General features: G+C 35.9%; 1 protein-coding gene across 33 annotated transcripts in view; it reads left to right on the forward strand.

Annotated features, from left to right (window-relative positions):
• The window catches only part of ROBO2 (roundabout guidance receptor 2), a 1,748,072-nt gene that overhangs the window by 1,196,302 nt on the left and 531,502 nt on the right, over positions 1-20,268 (forward strand). The gene's annotated exons all lie outside the window — the stretch shown is intronic.

Consider the following 20,268-nt stretch of genomic DNA (forward strand, 5'->3'; position numbering starts at 1 on the left):
CTTGTTGTCATGTACGTCTTCAAAGATAAGAGAATTGGGAGATTTCAGGATGCTGGAATCTTATGTATATAGCTATACATATTTTCTCCTAAATAATAGCTCATGGGCCTGTGTCTTTCTTTTGGTAAACAAAATTGTACTTTTCTTTCTTTCTTTCTTTCTTTTTTTTTTTTTGAGACAGTGTCTCCCGCTGTCACATAGGCCGGAGTGCAATGGCACGATCTCTGCTCACTGCAACCTCTGCCTCACGGGCTTAAGCGATTCTCCTGTCTCAGCCTCCCAAGTAGCTGAGATTACAGACACCACGCCCAGCTAATTTTTGTATTTTTAGTAGAGACGGGGTTTCACCGTGTTGCCCAGGCTGGTCTTGAACTCCTGACCTCAGGTGATCCACTCGCCTACAATTTCTTATGCAGCTATCCCAATGAAGTTTTTCATTCTCAGGCATCTGCTTCTGATTTACAGTTTGTGCTAAGAAACCTGGAACCCCCGGATGCTGGAAATGTATAACTCCAATAGGAAAAGACTAGGAGAATCCTAAGACCCATATTTTTTTATTTTTTTGTGAAGTGCCTTGAGCTATGAGCATTAGGACTTTAGTTAACAATGGGATTTTGTACTGGCCACCAAATAGTTTTATTTTTATAAAATGATACTTCAAAAAGCCCTCAAATTAAATGCAATTTGAAATACACACACAAAAATTCAAGAATGCAAATATCCATACCTGTTCCATTTTTGTTTTGAAATATCTAATTTTGGAAACTTTTCAAACATATTGAAATACCTCAATACCAAATTTTATTGATTTTTTCCCCCAACAGACCCTTTTATGGTGAATATGACTGGCATTATTCTCCCATTTTCAAGATAAAGAAAATGATGCCCAAAAAGTTTAGGTGACCAAGATTCAGACAATAAATTAATGGGGATGCTAGACCAGGTCCTGAATCTTCTAATTTTTATTTTTAGGGAATTGTGTCATATTTGAAGAAACACTCTAAATGAAATCTGGTCTATTTTAAATATATAAAAATTAAGAAATTTTAATTTTTCATTTTTAAAATTTTATCTACTCAGCAGCAAATAAGATGCTTAAATCCTTAACAAGATTTTACTTTTCAAAATTAAAGTATATAAAAATTGACCTGTCATTTTGTTGTTTCATCTAAAAGAATTGCTTTCTTTTCTAATTGCATCGTTAATAATGAATCAAACTGTTCTGGTGGGAATATTTTAAACCATATTTTAAACCATGTGTGTGTGTAATGTGACAGTAATTTTTTTTATTTTGAAGTAAATGAGCTTTAAGAAATACTTGAATTACTCATGACCTAGAGAGGAAAACAAGAAGGCTTGCAAATTGGATTAGGGAGTGAATAAAATCCCTTTTTCTAATGCCATGTCAACAGTTCATCCCATTTGAGGCATCACAAGGTCAAACAATATTCATTTATATGTTGCTCATCTCTTTCCATTCGCTCATCAGTCTTCTATCTTTCCTTATGTATTTCATAAAACATATTAATATGGAAATTTGGGTTAAAGCATTGTGATTTTTCAGTACCTATTGGTAACTAATATGTATTTTTATAAAATGACAGAGGAACAGCTGTAGAGGAACAACTTCAGATTATGTTAAATTGGCCTTCATATTTTAGAAAACTCAACATAAATACTCATTGTGGTGCATTCACTTAGTTTATTAATAGAAGGTGGATATCCACTGAAAGAGGTGTTAAGGAATAGCAATGAAGACACATTCCAATGTATTCTCAAAGAGCTCACATTCTAGTTGGGATGACAAACATGTAAATAAAGAGTTACTATAATAAATTAAATATACAAACAATAAAGCCTATTATAAAGACATGTAAAAATACTATGCAAATCCGGACAGAAGACATTTAATTCTTCCTAGATAGGTAAGCTTAAGAAATGATTCTAAGAGGATACATTATTTTCACAGTGATTTAAGGTCATGTAAGAATGTCCCAGGTGGAAATTGAAGTGAAAGACCATCCAGGTAGAAAGAATGGAAGCTTAAATGAACACTGTGTATTCGGAGAACTGCCAGGTGTCTGGATATGAGGTTCAGAGCAGAGTAAATTGGAAAGGTAGGCATGTGCTGAATAAAAATCTAAGCTATTTTGTTATGAGAAAAGGGAATCTTTGAAAGAGAATTGAAGATTGCATTAAAGGTATGATGATTGAAGTCAGAGAGGCGTTAAGTAGCTGTCAAATAATTCAGAAAAGAGCTGAACTGAACATAGCAGTGAAGATTGAAAGGAGGAAACAGCTTGAAACATATTTACGAATTATAAACTATGTGACATGATCAATGAGAAGTAGAGGATGATTACTAGATTTGTTTTGTTTTGTTTTGTTTTTGGTTAAGTGACTGGGTATATAGTGCTACCATCCATAGAGGTGAAGGGCAGGTACAGGAGAAATAACTCTAGGGAACAGAACAGTATGGTAAACGTTAGCTGTATTGTTTGACATACCAATGAAATAGTAAGCTTAAAATATCTCAAGTTTCATTAAAGTAACAGCTTCTGGAGTTGAGGGGAGAGGTCTTTCCGAGATAGGTGTTGAAGCCATGGAAGTATATAGAAGCAGATGTGATTTCCAGGCAGGCTGTGTTCAGGGAGCAGTTAATAAGGGCTGAGTCCAATTCCAGTGCTTAGAACAGTAATATTTAGTGGTGGTCAAGGCAAGAAATGCTCATTCAAAAGGATCAGTCTCAGGAGAGGTATCAGAGTGATAGAATATGGGCAGTGAAGTGGCAAGAATAATCAAGGAATACATTAAAAAATAATAAAATTGGGGCCAGGTGTGTTGGTTCATACCTGTAATCCCAGCACTTTGGGAGGCCCAGGTGGGCGGATCACTTGAGGCCAGGAGTTTGAGACCAGCCTGGGCAACATGGTGAAACCCCGACTCTACTAAAAATACAAAACTTAGCCAGGTGTGGTGGCTGGCACCTGTAATCCCAACTACTCAGGAGGCTGAGGCAGGAGAATCACTCGAACCCAGGAGGCAGAGGTGGCAGTGAGCTGGGATTGTGCCAATGCACTCCAGACTGGGTGACAGAGTGAAACCCTATCTCAAACAAACAAACCACAAGAGTACTAAAAGTGGTTGACACGATGCAAATCCCAAATGATGGTCAAATAAACAGTACCTGTGGGCTCCAGTGATGGGGACAGAGCACAACAGCTGAAGAGCGAGTAGTGGTGGGATGGAAGTAGCAAATGCTGCCGGGTCTTTCCTAGAATGGAGCTCTGAATGGAGCATGGAGAATTAGAGCAGGGTACCTCAACCTCTGCATTACTGACATTTGGGATCAGAAAATTATTTAGTGTGTGTGTGTGTTGCGGGGGTGGGTGGATTGTGCTAGGCATTGTAAGATGTTTAGACATACCTCTGGCGTTTGTTCACAAGGTGCCAATGGGATCCTCCCTAGCCCTGTTGAGACAAACAGTATGTCTCCAGACATCGGAAATATTCCTCAGGAGAGAAAGTCAGTTGAGAACCACTGACCTAGATGTACCTGAGTAGTCAAGAATGTATTGATATGTAGGACATAAACATGTCACAACTTTTATCATAAAATGATTATTGATTAAAAATATGGATTTTTTTTACTATTTTTGATTCACATTAGTTGTCATTTTTAATTTCAAAAATGTTGGATTCTACTATGATACGAAATGTGGAATTTTATTGATAACCATCTGTCTTGACTGATTTTTTGGAAGTCAGCCAGTTCTTTACCATACTGCATTCATTTTGGTGTTTGTTTGTTTTCCTTTAATACATGCTTCAGCTTTATGTTCTGGAACAATACAGCAGAGGGAAAAAAATTCAGGACCAATCATTGCAATGAATCACCTCAAATTTGCTTTTATTTTTTTCTTAGTTTGCAAAAAAAGAAAAATAGCTATCCAGAAAGTGTTTTTTGAGTCACTTGACCTCAGAAATAATCTCTAGGCAAAAAATGTTTTTTAAATAGTTAGAAAACAGTTGCAGAGTTAATAAGCAAGAGGCCTGGTAGTCAAAAAGCTAATACGTAGTTTTCCAATGGGACCACCAGGAGAGCCATGGTGTAGCTGGTGCAGATAAAGTTTCCGTTCTGAACACTGGCGCTCCCTGTTTATGGAGCAGAAGGAGCACAGGGGGTCCTCACAGAGATTGTAGCTGCCTGTGATGCAGCTGAGTCAGTGGCAGCCTCTAGAGATGGCAGCTGTAGCCCCAGGTGGCAAATAGATGACAGCAGCTTGATCTATCGACCAGGGTAAGAGGGGGTTCTGGCCTAAATGAAAATTCATGAAAAATTGATGAAGTCCCCAGATTATTTTTTTCGTTTCCTTTTCTCAGCACTGTGCCAGTGCAGAGAGTAGAGATTAAATGAGGTGCTGAACGCTTTAGTGGCAAGGAGGTTGTGGTTCAAAGGTCAGGGGTCACATAGAAACCAATCTTTTTTTTTTTTCTTTTTTCTTACTGCTAAAGCAAAACACAAGAAACTTTTCAGATTAGCTGTGATTTACCTTTGCTTTGACAAATAAAATGACTACATGTTCAAAAGTTGGCTTTTGATGCAGTTACAAGAGAGAACAGATGTGATTCATAATTCAAGTATGGAACTGGAAATAGATTGAATTCCATGACTTCAGGATGATTATTTTTTCTTTTTCTCTTATTTTTTGTCTTCTGTATCAAGACTCATGCTGTATGAAAGTCATTTAGAGAAGAAGAAGGTCTTGCATTATTTATAGGGTTACAGATTGTGAGAATAGCAAAGCTATGGAACACTGTCCAAACATAATGCTCCTGTTTGCTTAAATAGAAAATTAAATTGATGGTTTATCTGTACAAAGAAGAGAGGCTACAGAAGTAGACTGACTTTAGTATGAGAGGGCACAGGTGGCACTGAAAATGAAGACAAGGTAAAGAGCTTCCTTGATCTCCTCAAGTTAATAAATATGTAAATGTTTGTTTTTTATTTTATTTTGGCTGTAAATGCATCTTATCTAGGCAAAATACCTTTACACATCATAAAGATACAAGATAAATTAAATTGCAAAAAGATCAATCCATAGAGAGCTTTTTAAAAAAATGCTTAATTGAGATATATTTAACATACCATATCATTTACTCATTTAATATATACAAGCAATGTTTTTGGTGTATTCATGGGGTTGTGCAATGAACACTATAATCAAATTTAGAACATTTTCCTCAATCCTAAAACAAACTCTATACCCATTAGAACTCAGTTCCCATTCCTGCACCCTCTCACCCCTGCCCTAAGTAAATGCTAATCTACTTTCTATAGCTATACATTTTCCTATTCTGGACATTTCATATGTTGGAATCATACAATATATTGTCTTGTGTGACTATAATAGCATCTTTTCCTTAGCATTAAAGTTTTCAAGGATCCTGTTTGTTTAGCATGTATCAGTACTTTATTCTTTATTATTGCTCAATAATATTTCATGGTATCAACATAACCACTTTTTATTTATCCATTCGTTGTATGATAGACATTTGCATTACTCCCACTTTTTTTCTGCTATGAACAATGTTGCTATGGAAATTTTGGTACACATTTTTGTGTGCACATATGGTTTCATTTGGGTATTCTCATAAGTTTATGCCTAAGAGTAGAATTGTCGAGTCATATGGTTAACTGTTTAACTTTTTGAAGAATATATATGTAATTATTATTAAGTGTAGATTAAATGATATTTACTGGTGCATTGAAGTAACTGTATCCAACTCCCCTCTCAATATGAAACACAGTCATAAAACACTTCTACTGTTTTATCAATATTATTACGTGACTGTTATGTTAGATTTTCTATGTCGTATGTCCATAATTTCAGGTAAGAGTCAACTATTTAAAAATATAGAACAATTAACCAAAACAACGGATGGCCACAAAGTTCCTAATAAATCCTTGTGTAACTTCTACTAGACTGTTTTCACTTTGGTCCCAATTAAGTTGGATAATCTTACTGTTTGAGTCTTCACTTCATTTTCTGTTCTGTTTGTATTTGTTCTGAAAGCTGGCAATTTGTCTTCTCAGAAGCTGACGTTACCCTTCCTGAGAATAACTGACAGTACTTTCTTCATTCTCGGGTTACTTTCTCTTCCAAATATACTGAGGTTTTTTCTTTTACTTGTCAGGTTCAGACTAAGAAATTAATGAGCAATTATACTAGAAGTCAGTTAAGTAAGTCTAAGAGTGGGAAAACAAAGAACTATTATCATTCTCTATCTTTCTTAAAACAAAGAAGCACACAAACAAACATATCAACTTAAATGCAAACTCCGTGGCGATGAGTTGGACTGGAACTAATATTTACAGGTGAGGACCAAAAAGAATATAGGAGCAACTTTCGTTTTTTGTAATTTTCTCCATTTGCATTTCTACAAATGTCAGGTGAGATTTCATATATTTTTGGTGGTGATGGTGGGTGGTAGGGGAGGAGGATACTTACACAGCTGAAAAACGCTCCCTAGCTCCAGGTACTTCACAGGATAATGCTAATGTGTTATTTTGGCTGTTTTGTGAGTGTGCCTTTTAATTTTGCCATACCCCATCAAATACTTTCAAATGCAGTCTCTCCTTTGATCTTCACAAATGAAGGTGTGAAATTGCTACACCTGGGGAACGTGTATGAATTTGTGATCTATTTAAGTATGTATAATGCTGTATTTTGATACGAGGTTTATTTCTGTTGATTGAATTAACTGTATTCAAACTCTCTCTCAACAAGTCTCAAGTTGCCATTCACTGACAATTAGCCTGAATTAACTCTGACTCCCAGGAAAGCACATAAATGAAGTGAAGTCATTGTGTCCTCTACTTTTCAAAAATTTATTCCCATAAACAGTATAATTCTGAGTATGATCCTGAGGTCTGCAGTCATGTAGATCCTATCCATAAAATGACAAGGAAACATATTCATAGTGATACTAAGAGTTCAGGAGATAAAATATGTTGAGGTCTGCTCTGGTTTTCGATCCCAGAAACCCTTTTCATATAAAGTTAAGAAAAATAATTTAGGATTTTGAATTTATTTCTTACTATAATTTTTTGTTTGTTTGTTTGTTGTGAGATGGAGTCTCGCTCAGTCACCCAGACTGGAGTGCAGCGGTGTGATCTCAGTTCACTGCAGCCTCTGCCTTCCAGGATCAAGCGATTCTCCCACCACAGCTTCCCAAGTAGCTGGGACTACAGGCAGGTGCCACCAAACCTGGCTAATTTTTGTATTTTTAGTAGAGATGGGATTTTGCCATGTTGCCCAGGCTGGTCTTGAACTCTTGGCCTCAAGCAATCCTCTCGCATTGGCCTCCCAAAGTGCTGGGATTACAGGTGTGAGCCACCGTGCCCGGCCTCTTACTATAAATTTTTAATTTATTAAATTTCAACTGGTGTGTAGATGCAAGTTGATTTTACTGAAAATGTAGGTAGGTTGACATTATGCTTAGGAAATATAATTTCGTGCAGTAACTCATATGCTTTTCTCCCAGGATTTGTGTTTCGGCAGAATACAGATTTCCAATTTCCTTTCTTTAGATCTATAATTACTTAAGGAAGGTTACACTTCTTTTAAGCATGAGTCAGTATATATGATAAGGCCTTTACAGAATTATAGAAGTAAAAACAATAGGTGAAGTTTTGTTTAACTATGAAAGTTTTTGCTTTATAGATGTTTCTAACAGTCTATGATTTAGCTGCTAAGGGATGAGGTTCAATAGTATTAAGATATTCTCTCCACTCTATACCATTAGAATTGATTTTTCCTCTTAGGAGATTTTCAAAAGCAATTCTGAACCACCCATTTCTGAATTAAAAATACTTATACATTTTTGTCAATTAGATATTCATCCACTTTTTGTCACTGTCTCCCAAAAAATACTCTATGAAAGCATTACTGAGCCCCAGGTTGGGTTGTTTCTCTAAACTATTTGAAGTTTTCTAACATAGTCCTCCTTTGTCTACTAAGACGTCAGTAGTTTAATAACTCTGGATGTCTTAGTCTGTTCAAGCTACTACAAGGAAATACCATAAATTGGGTAGCTTTTTAGGAAAATAAACTTATTTCTCTTAGTTCTGGAGCCTATAAGCCTGAGCTCAGAGAGCCAGCATGGCTGGGTTTTGTGAGGCCCCACCTCCTGGTTCATAGACGGCGTCCTCACAAGGTGAAAGGCACTAATCCCATTTAGAAGAGCTCTGTCTCATGATCTAATCATCTTCCAAACGCTCCACCTTCAGTGACATCACCTTCAGGGATAAGATTTCAACATGTGAATTTTGGGGGGATATAAACATTCTGACCACAGCTCTGGACTTTGGAGAGACTTCAACCAAGGGTTGTAAGAGAGGCAGGTGTTTGGATGCAATGACAGACAGGGCCTGGAAATTGAGCTTAAATTAACACCCAAGTAGAGAAAAGGCTGTTCTTTCTCACCGATATTGGCAGCCCTACACATTTGTCGGTTCCTCATCTGAGGAGTTAACCAACTGCGAATTAAAAATAATTTTTAAAAACTAACAAAAATATACCAACAAGAAATATTACAAATCATGTGGTATAGCATCTATTTGCATATCATTTACATAGTATTAGGTATTATCAGTAATCAAGAGATGATTTAATATATACAGGAAGATGTGTAGCTATATGTAAATACTATGCCATTTTATAAAATGGACTTGAGCATCCAATTCAGGGGTCTTGAGACCAGTCTCCTCTGGATACCAAGGAACGAATGTGCCTCTTTCTGAGAGTCAGGCCATTTCCTAGTAATGCAACTATAAAGGCAATCATCACGTTTTTTGTGTGTGATTATCTAACATTTAAGTCTGAACCAAGATTTTGGAATAAACATTACAGTATCTATATATGGAAATGAAATGTAACTATTTTTTCCATAACATGAGGTATATTTGATATAAACCATTTTATATAAATCTGCCTGCCTCATTTTCTTTCTTCTTGCTTTCTTTGCTTATTCAAATTGAACAAGTACATTATACATATATATGTGTGTGTGTGCATATAAACATACATATATTTTTTTCTTAACATGAGGTATATTTGATATAAACCATTTTATATAAATCCACCTACCTCATTTTCCTTCTTGCTTTCTTTACTTATTCATATTGAATGAGTATATTATACATATATGTGTGTATCCATGTTTATATATATACATATGTATACACATATGCATATATATATATATGTATATATGATGTGATATTAGAGATGTGATCCCACTCACTGTGTTGCCTAGGCTGGTCTGGAACTCCTGGCCTTATGTGACCCCCCCCACCTTGGCCTCACGAAGTGCTAGGATTACAAGTATGAGCCATCAGGGCCAGAGAATACTTTCTCTTAAATCAATGTTTAAACATCTTTGTTGGGTTTCCTAATCGTTAAGAGTAAAGCGGGTTAAAGAGCACCTCTGGTGCTGGGCTGCATATGAGGAGTCTGAGTCGCCTCAGGTGGCAGTGAACCTTCCACCCTGGTGATGCAGGGTAGGGGCCTTCAGACAGGGCATACTGCAGGAGTGAGGAGGGGCCGCAAGTTGCTTCTAGGTGAATCTGAATGAAAGATGGACTTAGAAAACTGGAAAGAAGTATAAAAGCAAAACCCTGAGGTTGTGCTTGGCCAGATTTCGAGCACAAATAATGTATTAGCTTAATTGGGGAGTAGATGTAGGGTAGTAGAGGGAGATAATTTAAATAGCGGGGTAGAAATTAGTAATGACTAAATGAATTGATGAGCTTTCATGTTATCCTAGAACCCAAGGGAGCACTGTTTGATGCGGGCTTGTTATTTGGAAGTGAGGTGTAAAAGGAGACATGATAAGCACAGTGTGGGGTAGATGGGAGCCCAAGAGTGTGGAGGGAGGAAATCTACTGTATGTTCAGGTATAGTAGGATGAGGATTAAGTTGATTAATTAAGTTCAGAATAGGAAAAGAGGAGATAAAATGTTGAAAAAAAAGGTTGATAGAAATTTAAAAAATGCATCTGCAGTTCAAGTGAAGGTTTAAATTTAGTTTGCTAGAGTTTTGTACAGTACCTTCTACTGGTCGGTACTCACCTAGGTGTTAGGATACAGATACTTAGAACAAGCTTTGTTCGATGGGTATAGAGTTTCAGCTGGCAAGATGAAAAAGTTCTAGAGATCTGTTACACAACAGTGTGAATATACTTAACACTACTGAACTGTACACTTAAAAATGGCTAAGATGGTATATTTTATGTTATGCATTTTTTTGCCACAATTAAAACATGAAAATATTAACAAAACAAATAAACCACCACCACAACAAAAACCAAGGCATGGCGCTTGCCATCAAAGAACATTCAATAGGATGGTCTAGAATGTGGTAAGTGTGAGAGTGAGGGAGGAGGAGTTGCTCTGGTGTGAAATACAGAGGAGAAGGAGGCTGACTCTGCAAGAGAATGTGGAACAGGTGAAATGATTTTGCTAGGGAGAAAATAATTAATAATAATCTCTTGTGCTTGCTAAGGGCCAGGCTTATTTCTATGTTTCACACTTATGGCTGATTCAGTTCTCAAAACAAATCTAAAATTTGGGTACTATTATTTTCTCTCTATTGTATTTGAGGTACACAGAAAGGAGAGCTGGGATTTGAACGCTGGCAGCCTAGCTCTCAAGCCTGCTTTCTTAATTACTATGCTAAGCATCCTCACTGATTTACTTGAACAAGCAAACAAAATCATTTGACACTTAAAAGAGTCATTAGCATTGCCTTAGGTATTTTACCCAGAAACAGTTATTCAATTGTATAAATACAATGATGACCCCGGAATAGGTGAAGTCCAAGAGTAGCATTTTGGCGCAAACAATTCTGTGATTCCTGGGATATGACGGAAAGAAACAACAGAAAGAGTAATCTTTTCTAATTTTTTATTTAGTTACATATTGACATTTGAGAGCTCATTAGTTTATTCCAGTAATTTGATTTTCTCTGTACAGTTCCTAGTTGTCAAATATTAGCATCAAGAAAATCCATCACTTTCAGTTCTCATTGACATGTTTGCAGGCCAAAGCAGCTTGGAGATTAAGAATCCAATTTATAAGACAAGTCATCTATCATTGAATATCCAAAGATAACTTGACTAAGTTTTATAGAAAAAGAAATATGATAATAGCAATGATATCTTACTACTTTAGGATACTTTCTGGAGTTTTTTGAGTCATTAACATATTTATATGCATTATTTCATTGCTATATGTATTTGTAGACATTTGCTGACTTAGATAGTTTCAAAGTTCAATACATAGTATCATTAACATTGGTCTATTTGACTTTCAAATTACTCTTTTTATTTTTTTATATTTAAAAATGAATCAAAGGAGGAAGCATAGCCTTTTCAACCAATGATGCTGAATTAAATATCCACAGGCAAAAATATAAATGAACAGAACCTTGACTTAAACCTTACAAATTATGCAAAAATTAATCTAAAATGGATCATACAGTTAAATGTAAGGCATATGACTATATATATATAAATATATAAATGTAAATATAAGTATATATGTATATACATATAGAGAGAGAGAGCGAGAGACAAGTTCTCACTCTGTCACTCAGGCTGGAGTGCAGTGGCGTGATCACAGCACACTGCAGCCTTGACTTCCCAGACTCAAGTGATCCTTCCGCCTCAGACTTCCCAGTAGCTTGTGCTACAGGCATGCGTCACCAAGCCCAGCCAATTTTTGTACTTTTTGTCGAGATGGGGTTTCACTCTCTTGCCCAGACTGGTCTCAAACTTTTGAGCTCAAGCTATCCAACTGCCTTGGTCTCCCAAAGTGCTGGAACTACAGGTGTGAACCATTGGGCCTGACTTAAAACTATAAAATGTTTAAAAAATAACAAAGGAGAAAATCCTTTGTGTCTAGAATTTGGTGAAGAATAAAGCCTTAACCAAAAGACAAAATTAATAAATTTGACTTTATTAAAATTAAAACTTTAATTCTTTTAAAGATCTTGTTTATGGAAAAAAAAGACAAGCTACATACAGGGAGAACATACTTGCAAACCACATATCTGAAAAAAGCATATCTAGAATTTATAAAGATATATCAAAATTCAACATTAAATAAAACTAATAATCTGACATCTTTTTTATTTTAAAATAAGTATACACAGGAAGTATGTCTACTACTAGAGATACTAGTAGTATCTCTCTTAGATCCTGTGAATCTATACTTATTACAAAATAAAATATTAAAATTAGTTGTCAAGCTATCTTAAGTAGACATTAATAATATACATAAAAATGAATTTGGAACTGAATAGTTCTTTGGAAAGCATTTGAATGTTTGTTTTTCTTAAATATTGATGAATTCATATTTTGAGTGTCCATGATCTGTTAAAAATCTTATTCAAATTCATGTATTTACTGTTTTAACTTTATACATTTAACTTGTGATACATTCTATGTACAGTTTCATGAATTTATCTTCATATCTTTGATTTTTGTTACATCGCGGTTTTTTAGTTTAAGGATAGATTTTATTTCATTTTCTTTTTTAGGGGAAGGGAAAGAAAAGAGAGGAATGTTTGTTCATGGGAGTTTGGCAAGAATGCCCAAAACATGACTTAATGAGTAGAGTGCATTATGGAGCTGGCAAGAAGTCCCTACTTTAAACGAGGTTAATAAAGAGATGCAATGCGTCTTGATTCTTTGCTGCTAAAATTATGCATGGATTATTGTGAATATTTCTAAGTACCTGTTTAAATTCACCATTACAACTGAAATGTCACTAACGGAGAAAGATCAGCTGGGCTCGGTGGCTCACACCTGTAGTCTCAGCACTTTGGGAGGCCGAGGTGGGCGGGTCGCTTGAGCTCAAGCGTTCAAGACCAGCCTGGGCAGCACGGTCAAACCCCATCTCTACAAAAAAATACAATAGTTAGCCGGGTGTAGCGGTGCGCACCTGTAGTCCCAGCTAGTGGGGAAGAGCCCAGGAGGCGGAGGTTGCAGTGAGCCGAAATCGCGCCGCCGTCGCATTCCAGCCTGGGTGACAGAGCGAGACTCGTCTCAAAAAAAAAAAAAAAAAAAAAAAAGGAGAAAGATCAAGGAGTTTTGGGGGGTGGAGGGGGGGACGCAGGGGCCGGAGTCTCGCCTTGTCGCCCAGGCTGGAGGGAGGTGGCGCGATCTCGGCTCACTGCAGCCTCCACCTCCCGGATTCAAGCGATTCACCTGCCTCAGCCTCATGAGTAGCTGGGATTACAGGCACCCGCCACCACGCCTGGGTAATTTTTGTATTTTTAGTGGAGACGGGGTTTCACCAGGTTAGCCAGGCTGGTTTTGAACTCCTGATGTGGGCTGATGCGCCCGCCTCGGCCTCCCAAAGTGCTGGGATTACAGGCGTGAGCCACCGCGCCCTGCCGAGAAAGATCAAGGATTTAAGACTATGTCCCAAGAAGGAAAAGCTAAAGGAATAGGAATTATTGTTCCAGGAGCATTAAAGACATCAGTAGATCCTATCGTTCCTACCCGGCACCTCAAGAACTATTCTCCCAAAGAGAGAATACATTTATTCTATTTAACCTTAAGAAAGAAAAGGATCAGTGGATAAAAGTTTCAGCTTTTCCTCGGTGTGCCATACGGTGATTATGCTATATGTGTTCTTTCCTGGGATCTTAAGGAACTGTGGGCCAACCAAAACAACATAACCTAATAAACCTAAATAATAAATAAACCTAAAAAGTTGCATAAAATATGTTTTGATATGGCTTTGCCTTACGTTTTTCCTCAGAGGAAAACTGAATCTCCAGGATAATGAAACAAGGTAACAAGACAGTTCTGATGCACTTTAAGTTGCAGAGTAATTCTCAGCACTTTCCTATACACAAGGAATTCAATAAAGTAGAAATAATTTTCTTAAACTTAGCATTATCACTGTTTTGAAAAGTCCTTGAAAAAATCCCGTTTGTGCATACATCTTGCACATCTTATTTCAAAATCCATTGAGATTGTAAGCAATTAAATCAATTGCATTTTGTAGACCAACCCCTCATTTGTAACGTGTAATTCCCCAGGACCCACGTGTCCAGATTCAAGAGCAGCTTGATAGAAAGACTGATTTATTTTTATTTTCTTCCTGGGTCTGCTTTGAATATTCTTAAAAGAACGAGGAAAATGCTGTGTTTAATATTCATACAGGATTTTGTATTAAAAGCAGCTTCTCTCAAAAGCCTGTTGTTAAGAAGGACTACCTATAAAGGGGTCAAATTGTGAAATCCTTCCTAAGTACTTATTTGGTTCTTGGGGATTGATGGATAAGCTGATGGAGTCTAATCTTCAAATGTGTATGTCATTAATAGAGATGTAAGAATCTCAATGTGCTTTGTCTTTTCCTTTCCTGACACATTATAAGGAAAAGCTTTACTAATGAAGTACCCAATGGCAATAACCCATTATATGCTAGAATCTCTCTTTGTATCAGATGACATGCAAATGAACTGTTTTATTTCTGTGGAGAAAGAGAGACAAGGAGCGGTCTAGTTAATCATACTTGAGGACTGCATGGTTGTCTTCTGGGAAATATTATCATGATTCATTCTTATTTAAGGGTCCTCACCCTATGCATAAGAAAATCTCCCATTCATTCCATTTGGGTTTGATGTTAATTATAGGGGCATTAACGGAAGCTTTCTCATAAGAAATGAATATAGGATTAAATCAGAAAATAATAAGGCAACCTTTAGATGAATCAGGTCATGATAGAGCTATACATGTAGAAGCTGACAGGTTGGAGGAAGTTTAGAGATCCTCAGTCCCTTTGTTGTTTAGATATGGAAACTGAGTCCTGGAGGAGTGAAGTGACTTAACTGAAGTCCTAGCTGATGAGAGGCAGGCATGAGATGACAAACGAAGTAGCCTCTTTCATCAGGCAGCAATGTAGAGAAAGATAATTCTGGGAGTTTAAGAGACCACGTTCTGACCATTTTCTACTATTAACTACTCCTGTGATTTGGGGCAAACCTTTTACCTTCTCTGGATCTGTTTTCTTAAATTTGAGGTGAGACTAGACTAAGCATTTGCCCTCTGGAAAAGGGGAAATCTAAGCAAGCTTCTATAGGAGATTAGTGTGTGATTATTATTCCAGCTTAGTTAATTGGAAAAAAGATATCTCTAACGTATCATGTATATTTTGTTTTCAAAATTGAAGACACCAGCCTTGGATATCAAATAAATTTAGTAGCACTTTTAAGCTAAACTTTTCCCTAAGCCATGAAAAGACTTTTTTCTTATTCCAGAAAATATTTTATTTTATTTTTATAGCATTTCTTTATGTGTCCTATAGTTGGCAAGTAATTGATAATATTGCTGGTAAAATGAGGCATTTCCTTAATCTTACATGTCTTGAGAAATTAGCTGTTCATGTATCCATGTCTACACAGTCCTCATTCACCTTGTGACCATGTAATTAAGTCATTTTTCTTTTCCAATCAGCCATTCAGGTCTAAGGCAAATGGTTTTTTGAAAGATTATGCACACCTTGTACCAGTACTTCTGGTCCCTTTAGGTTTAAAGTGTACAAGTATAGATTCCTAGTATATCAACTTAATTATTTTGTTCCTTTAAAAGAGAAAATAATTTTTTAAAAAAGCAAAGAAGTTATTTTTTTACTCATATATTTGACTTACACCTTGTATATAAAATGTTTTGTTAGGTGAAATGTATTTTATCTATTTACCAAAATATTTTCACCCAAATAGCATAATTTTACAAGTAGCAGTCATATATTAAACCAACATCACATTTGTCCTCTCTTTGAACCCATATTATCTGAACTACTGTAAAGATCTTTTTCCTGTGAGTGTTTTTGTTTTATTTATTTTTTTAAAAATGTTATTTATTTTGTGTTATATTATTTTCCTGGTTATATGTAACATCTTTCCATCTTAGATATGTTGGAAACTACAGAAAAGTTTTAAAAAATTACCAACAGAAATAAACACCACTTCTTCCACTGTGTTTTAATTTCATTTCTGTCAACTGTATGACTTGAATAGACAATCTGTGGAATGAATTTAGTTTTAGTACTTTAATAAAATAAAATATAAAAATACTACACATGTAAGTAAAGTAATTTAGAGAAATTTCAGAACTAGTTTTTCTATTTTTCAAAGAATATTTAGAAAGCTTAAATAATAGCTTGCACATGTACTCAGAAAATAGGAGTCATCTAAATTGCAAACTTGTTTAATAAGTTCTTCCATATATGAGCACTATGTCATCTTCAAAGTTTTCATATAATTGGCATAGTGCTAAATAGTTTATAACATCTCTGTAAAATAAGTTAAAATATTTTTCTGCCACAAAAAATTGTTTTTTTAGCTTTCTAACTCTTGTGATATCTTTGTGAATATTAGCCGTTTCTCTACTTTATAAACCAAGTAACAAATACAATAAGCCTCACATTTTACATAGTAAAAATAAGCGGAGTCATCATTACTCTGTGAACTAACCGGACTTTTATGGTCCCTTTAAAAATGTTCATCTGTTGTTTTGTTTGGGAGTTTAAAGGTAGTTTATTCTGCATTTAAAGATACTGTTTATTTCAGTACATAGATGCATTTGAAACTAGAAAGCAAATTTAGAATACTTTTGTATTTGTTTGTGATTATCAGTCCAAGATAAAAATGGTGTATCTTCTCCAACTAGTCTTTCTTTACCTATACCAGTGTCCTCAGTTGGAGTGACCTTTGGACTTTGGAGTGGCTGGTGTCTTGGGTGATGTAGTTAATGAGATCTAGCGATATCATGACCCTGACCCCTTCGTGGCCCTGACTCCTCTCATCCATCTTCTTAACCCCACAAGGCTGCAAGTCAGTGTGTAGAATCAGGATTAAACAAGTGTGAATAAACAAGTTCAAGAGTTTTCTGCAGGGCTGCCAGTGCATGGCAGTAGCAAGGTAAGACATAGAGAACTTAATACCTGAAATGCTCTTTGTGCACCTCCACGAATCCTGTTGGAGAAATCACTACTGTTTGTGGTCAGCGTAGTGCGTCTAATCTCCTCAGTTAGCTCCATTCCTGGACAGTGATGGCAGTTGGCCTTTATAATTACATAGCTGTTGGCACATTCAATGAAAGCATGGCTGATCTATCACTTACCCAATGTCACACATTGCTAAAGCTTTTATCTCATTAACTGTGATTAATGTTTGTATGGCATGGGCTTGTCATGTAACTGTTCATATTCAGCAATTGTGAATCCTTTAGTTTACTTGATGACTGAAGGGTATTTCTCGTTTCAGAAGAGAACTTTATCTTAGGGGCCGAGCAGCCTTATTTGCAAGCCACCATTGTCACATGGCTTGAGAACTGTGTGATGTAGCCCTTCCTTGGCTCCTTCTCCATTACTGTCCTTCAGGGTGTTACTTGCCATTAAACTTGGACACTTAGAAAAAAATACAAGAAATGTAGTAGAACTTTAAGGAAGTATTTACCTGTAATTCTTTCGTCTAAACATTGCTTTTCTAATATGATTTCCAATTAAGTCTGTGTTCCCAAAGTCAGATGGAAAGGGGTAGAGATGATGGATACAGGTATTTTCTTGCCTTTGGCTACGGTTCTTGTCTTTATCTGTGCTATGCTTGACAAGTCTTTCGCCTTAGCCCAGGGCAGCCTTTGGTAAGTTGACCAGTCAGTGATTAAACATATTTATTTAGTTCAGTGGGTCAGAGCTATTGCGACAGATAGAAAATTACTGATGGATTATCAATTTCAGCACCTCTGACATCTGGCCTCAGTGTAGTCCATCATCGGAGGACTCATAACACATTTTCTTCAACAATAACATGCTCAGCTACCTGTGTGATCACACAGCTGAATATCGGAAAGATTTTGTTCAGATTTAATAAGACAAAAGTTGCAGAAATCAGACGAGTTCTGCACCTATACTTGAGAATCTAAAAGCACCCAGTGGTTTACACACAAGGCTGGAATAAGAACTGACTTGCACTGTAAATACGCTTTGTTGATTTTTGTGATATTTTTATAACATTTTTACACTTACATTTTGGATTTGATGAAATAGTTACTTGGAATTATTTTGGAAACAATGTGACATATAAAAATAAAAATATTACTTGTTTCAAAATATTCTATGAAAAAATTTAAGGCATTAAAATAATGGTTTTAAATGTTTGGTCTACTACAGTGATAAAATTACCAAAACGATATTAATTCTTTTAAATTATAAACAAGATGTGAAATAAGATTTGCAAAATTTTTGTGTTTATTGTTATTGCTGAATGGTTCTTTTAACCCAAGGGAGTTCTAGTAATAAAGAATAACAACCTTATTGCAAATGCTAATCTAACACAGAAATATATTCTATTCCTCTGTCCATTTTACTATATCTCAGTATAATTTTCTTCATATCTGTATTTCAAAGTTCCACGTAAATTTAAGAATAATCTTGATTCATTTTTCAAATGATTAAGGTTAGCAGTTTGTTTTATGGTAAGTTTATGTCTTTTAAAAACTGGTTATGTTTGTTGAGAAATTAATAGATTGTGGCAGAGAATACATTGTAACTTTTATTTTGGCTTTATTCTCATTTGTAAATCTTTCATGTGATTATCCCTGAAGCTTTATACTCCGTGCACCTAATGGCCTACTTTCTGATGAGCCTACATTTAATATTTATGTGTGCTGTCATAAAAATATTTTTGAAGCTAAAAATTATTCTTAATCTTCATATGATGCATTTTCACACATTCTCTTGAATTACTAAACTGATAAGAACTTAGAAATGTTACCTTTGTTCACAAAATAAGGATTGAGCTCTTTGACATTACAGTTTACATTTATTCACTAATACACCAGTGCTATGTGCCTTTAAATTGAAAGGCCCTTTGGAATGTCCAGCTTTTTACAATGTGATATAATGTGGCAATATTACAGGTTATTGTGGGCCATTATTTATTGTCAAAGACTTCCTGATTTGTCTTAAAATTAAGTGAGGTTTCTTCTATAGTTCTGTGGAAACCTTTAGTAGTTGACTATGGCATTTAATTAACCCATCTCTCCTTTGACATCTCAGAGTTGGCTTGGAAAATGTTGGGATGAATTCTAGTCACAGAATATGCTCAGTAATTTAGATTGGGCTGAAAAAACTGCTGTGGATGTTCAAAGAAGACACAATTTAAAAAATGAGGGAGATCAGATTAGAATATGAGTTTGATTTGGAAATTCATTTGAGCAGTTGTAGGGAAGCCATTGTAACATTTTTTCCTTAAAGATTAATCCCTATAACAATTAGAACACTAAACATTTATTGGTTTTAAGTTCCTAAATGTGATGCCTAGCACTTATGCTTCCTCAGATGTTTTACTGTTATTTTAAAATTGGAGATGCTCCCTACGTGCACTCTATTTCGCTTGATGCCCAAGTTTCCTTTTGATTTTACTCTACGCCATTGACTTCTCTCTGAAATGACATGTATTATAAACTATACATGACTTGTCAGGAGCAGGTCAACAGATATTTTTATGTAAAGCAAGCATGCAATAACAGAAAAGTTATATACAGTCACGCATTGCTTAACAACAGGGATATGTTTTGAGAAATGAGACATTAGGCAATTTTTACATTGTGTGAACGTCATATCCTGATCTTACACAAACCTAGATGGCATAGTCTACTACACACCTTGACTGTAACGTGTAGCCTATTGCTTCTAGGCTATAAACCTGTACAGCATGTTAGTGTACTGAATATTGTAGGAAATTTGATATGATTTGGCTCTGTGTCCCCACCCAAATCTCATCTTGAGTTGTCCACATGTGGAGGAAGGGACCTGGTGGGAGGTGATTGGATCATGGGGGAGGGTTCCTGTGTGCTGTTCTCATGAATGGTAGTGAGTGAGTTCTCACGAGATCTGATCCTTTAAAAGTGTTTAGCACTTCCCCCTTGCTCTCTCTTCTCCTGCCGCCTTGTGAAGAAGGTGCTTGCTTCTCTTTCACCTTCTGCCATGATTGTAAGTTTCCTGAGGCCTCCCCAGCCATGCAGAACAGTGAGTCAATTAAACCTCTTTTCTTTATAAATTACCCAGTCTCAGGTAGTTCTTTATAGCAGTGTGAAAACAGACTAATACAAAATTTTAATACAATTGTAAGTATTTGTGCACCTAAACATGTGTAAATGCAGAAAAATTACAATAAAAATACAGTA

Source organism: Pan troglodytes, chromosome 2 (genome assembly GCF_028858775.2).
Source record: "Pan troglodytes isolate AG18354 chromosome 2, NHGRI_mPanTro3-v2.0_pri, whole genome shotgun sequence".
Classification (NCBI taxonomy): Eukaryota; Metazoa; Chordata; class Mammalia; order Primates; family Hominidae; genus Pan; species Pan troglodytes.